Here is a 4,482-nt window from a genome sequence, read left to right as displayed (position 1 = left end):
AAGAGGAGAAAGGGAGTGAAACAGATATATCTTGTCATTTCTTGCTGTTTTCTGATTTTAAATAAGATGTGACCAGCTGCTTTGAGCCCCTCTGCCTGACTTTTCTGCTATAATGGATTATGTCTTTGAACTCTGATACAGAATAAGCCCTTAAGTTGATTTGTCAAAGCATTTTATTACACAATAGGAAAAGAAACAAAAACAAGCCATCAAGAAAAAAAATGAATAGTTCTTAGAACCTTCCTGAGGTTGTGCTTGCATCTTCCCGCTGCAGCCTCCAGGGCTGCATTCCATCCTTTCAGTCTGAGATCAGCCCAGAAGAGCGGGGGAGGGACACATAAATTATCTTTTCTTGCTCAGTGTCTGCATTGAAACCAGCAAAACTTTATTACAGTAAACCTTAGCCATGAGGGAAATTGTGCACAGTAATGGCAACCAGATTGGTGCTAAGTTCTGGGAGGTGATAAGCAATGAGTTCAGAATCGACCCCACTGGTACCTACCATGGGGACAGTGGCCTGCAGTGGACCAAATCTCTGTGTACTACAATGAAGCCACAGGTGGCAAGTATTTCCTTGAGCTATCTTGGTGGATCTAGAACCCAGGACAATGGACTCCATTCAGTCAGGTCCTTTTGGCCAGATCTTCAGACTGGACAACTTCATTTTTGGTCAGTCTTGGGCAGGCAACAACTGGGCTAAGGGCCATTACGCCAACAATGCTGAGCTGGTTGACTCTGTCTTTGATGTGGTGCTGAATGAGTCATAGAGCTGTGACTGCCTACAAGACTTTCAGCTGACCCACTCACTGGGTGTAGGAATGGGCATGCTGCTCATCAGCAAGATCCAAGAATTCCTGACCGCACCATGAATACCTTCAATGTAGTACCCTCACCCCAAGTGTATGACACTGGTTGAGCCCTACAATGCAACCTTGTCTGTCCATCATTTGGTCAAGAACACTAATGAGACCTACTGCATTGGCAATGAGACTCTATGATATCTACTTCCATACTCTCAAGCTCACCACACCAACCTACGGAGACCCGAATCACCTAGTCTCAGCCACCATGAGTTGTGTCACCACCTGCCTCTGATGCCTAGGCCAGCTTAATGCTGACCTTCGAAAGCTGGCTGTCACCAGGGTGCCCTTCCTATGTCTCTACTTCTTTATGCCTGGCTTTGCCCCTCTCACCAGCTGTGGAAGCCAGCAGTATCAAGCCCTACTGTGCCTGAAGTAACTCAGCAGGTCTTCAATGCCAAGAACATTATGGTTGCCTGTGACCCATGCCATGGTCAATATCTCACTGTTGCAGCTGCCTTCTATGGATGAATGTCCATGAAGGAGGTAGAGGAGCAGGTGTTCAATGTGCAGAATGAGAATAACAGGGACTTCATGGAAATGGATACCCAACAATATCAAGATGGTTGTCTGTGACATCCCACCATGTGGCCTCAAGATGGCAGCCACCTTCACTGGAAATAGCCCAGCCATCTAGGAGCTCTTCAAGCACATCTCAGAGCAGTTCACGGCAAAGTTCTGCTGGCTTCCTCCATGGGTACACAGGTGGGGACATGGACGAGGTAGAGTTCACTGAAGCTGAGAACAACATGAATGACCTTGTCTCCAAGTAGCAGCAGTACCAGGATGCCACTGCAGTAGAGGAAGAAGATTTTGGCGTGGAAGCAGAAGAGGCCTAAGGCAGAAAGCCCTGACTCACCTCAGGCTGCTTAGTTCCCTCAGCTTTCTCCACCTATCCATTTTCCTCATTCAGAGTTTTGTTCTGCTGCCTCTGTCCTGTTGTTTTGTGTGTTTTTTTTTTTTTACTGGGGGGGTTAATAGTACCTGGCACATAGTAGGCACTCAATAAATATTTCTTTGTAGAATGGCTCCTTTCTCTTTCCACTCTGACAAACCTAGGTATCTGTCCTTTTGAGTGTTGCCCCATATTTCCTTCTGTTTTTCATAACTGTCCAGTTAATATTCTTCCAACATATTCTCTAAGAACCTGAGTTCTTTTCCAGATTGTATATAGAACCAGCCCAGTACTGAGAACCCAGATAGTGGCCACTGCCATAGAAAGCTAAGTAGTGGGTTGGGGAATGGAGGATAAAAGCATAGGTAGAAGTCACTAGGAAGAGAGAGGTGGGGTTTTCCAGTCGAGGCCATTTAAACAAGGAAATCCACTGATGTTTTCAATCAACAGGGTTTTTGTTTGTTTGTTTGTTTGTTTGTTTGTTTCTGCTTCATCTCTCTGCCTCAGAGGTATTAACAGTATTATCTCCATTTATAGCCTCCCAGCTGTCCTGAACCAAAGCTGCCATTGGGGGGTGTCTTCCCTTCACTGTTCCTCCTTTCTCCAAAAGATGTAGCAAAGCTGGTAGGCAGAGCCTTGGTCCCTGAATGTCCAGAAATTGCCCATTCCACTTAACTCCAAACTTGGAAAGGTATGCTGCCACATGGGTGTTTAGGACACTCCCCAGAGGGGAGGTGCCATCTTTGCTTCTGCCATTTTCCACCTGCCCTTGGTTTGGTTATGACCCTACCTTTCTGTTTTGCATTGAACTTGTTTTTTTGTTTTGTTTTGTTGTTTTTTTGTTTTTGTTGTTGTTGTTTTGTTTTGTTTTTTAAAGATGACACTGCCTCAAGAGCCAAAAAATAAATGGGAATTGAGATAAAAGAAAAAAAATGAATAATGAAATTTCCAGGGAAACTGATAGATGTAGAGAACATTACTAAACAATATATCCCAGGATTATACAACACATATAGTTCGTCTCTCTCGCAGGTGAAGTGAATATAGTTAAATGCCTGGACTCAAGAAAGGGGACAGTGAAACCAGAAAAAAAAAAAAGAGGCTTCACGTAGAGGAGTGGGAAAGGCAATAGAACAAAATAAAGGAGGGGATACAGGATAAAGGGCAGAGAATCAGAATGAAATATGTTTTCATATGAAAATGTGAAAAATTGGCACAGCCAGGAATGGTGGTGCATGCCTTTAATCCCAGCACTCAGGGAGTCAGAGACAGGCAGATTGTTGTAAGTTTGAGGCTAGCTTGGTCTACCGTGGTTCCACGTCTTCTGGAAAGGCTGTTGATGCCACCAGAACACTGAGCTGGAAGTGTGTGCTTCTCTGCCAGAAAGTCCAAGGATCAAAAAGGATGAAGCGTGCAGTCCAGAGTGAGTGCAGAACAAAGTCCGTGTCACAAGATTTCGGGTCCAGCCGCGGGTATGGAAAAGAGATTTTCTCCACAGTAAGTGTTGCTGCTCTTTTAGCTGGGCTGTGGGCACCACACCAGGTAGCAGTGGGAGCTGAAAGCCCTGAGGCCAAGTCAGGAGGCAACAGAAACAGCCGGCAGCTCGCTCCCACATATTGGCACTGAGAAGGACTAAGGATGAACAGCATTAGTTCACAGCAGCCAGGCAAGTTCTAGCGGTGATGGGGGTGGGGGACTCTGCAGTGACTGCCTAGCCAGCAGTTGAACCTGGGGGTCCAGCGATGAAATTTTTGGAGAGAAAGGAAGACTTTCCCTCCCTAGTGCGACAGCTCAGAACAAACAGCCAGTCTCAGAAGTCCTTCGGTGAAGTAGATGTGCTTGTCATTTTATTTCATGTGTAACAGGAATTTATAAATCCTGGGCAGTGGGGAGAGGCTTTGAGTATGAATGTGACTCATTGGCTGAGACTTAGGATGCTGGGAATGCTCTATTTGCATGAGAAAAAATAAAAAGTGGCAAGCTCACGTGGCTGACCACATAAAACCTACCTTAGACTTGTGTCATTTGCTCCTGAGGCAGGCACGGAAACAAGGAGAGAGCTTTGCCCTATGCCTTCCATTCTCAAGATGAGGTTTTAAATCTCAAATTTGAGATTTCCAAAGTTTGAACATGCTCCATCTCACTAGTCCCATGCCAATTGCCCTGGAGGCATGGTCCACAAGCTCCATTGTGTACAAAGCAAGTCCAGAATAGCCAAGGCTACACAGAGAAAACCTGTCTCGAAAAAAAAAAAAAAAACCAAACAAACAAACAAACAAAAAAACAGGAAAAAAGAAAAATGGCAATTTATGAGATAATCACAAAAGAGAAAATTATTTAGTCTATATTTAGCCTATTCGTATACATTTTAAGCTACATAGTAGCTAAATAGATAGGGAAAAAAGTAGTTTACAAAGTACTGTGTGTTCATAATGAAAAAAAATGAAGTATTTCAAAATTAATTAATTTAACCTCTCAAATATCCCTCCACTCAAAACCTACAACACATATTACAAGTGGTGAACCATTAGAAACAGCTTTTTTAAAGTTTAGAGACAAATAAAGAAGTCTATCACCATAACTCCTACTGAACTTGTTCTGAAAGTCCTACCCAGTGCAATGAGACAAAATAAGATAGTTTAAAAAGAGTCATTATTTACCATTAAAGTATTTGTCTGCACAGATAATGCAAGGTAATTTACAAATAAATATTTAAATTCCTGCTTT

General features: G+C 43.5%; 1 pseudogene; it reads left to right on the top strand.

The window, feature by feature from the left end:
• Positions 1–406: 406 nt before the first annotated feature.
• Positions 407–1,699, top strand: LOC129676993 (tubulin beta chain-like; annotated as a pseudogene).
• The last annotated feature ends 2,783 nt before the right edge of the window (positions 1,700–4,482 follow it).

Source organism: Psammomys obesus, unplaced genomic scaffold, assembly GCF_907164565.1.
Source record: "Psammomys obesus unplaced genomic scaffold, mPsaObe1.curated_primary_1811, whole genome shotgun sequence".
Taxonomy (NCBI): domain Eukaryota; kingdom Metazoa; phylum Chordata; class Mammalia; order Rodentia; family Muridae; genus Psammomys; species Psammomys obesus.
Note: the sequence above shows the minus strand (reverse complement) of the source record. Positions and strands in the feature narration are given on the sequence as shown.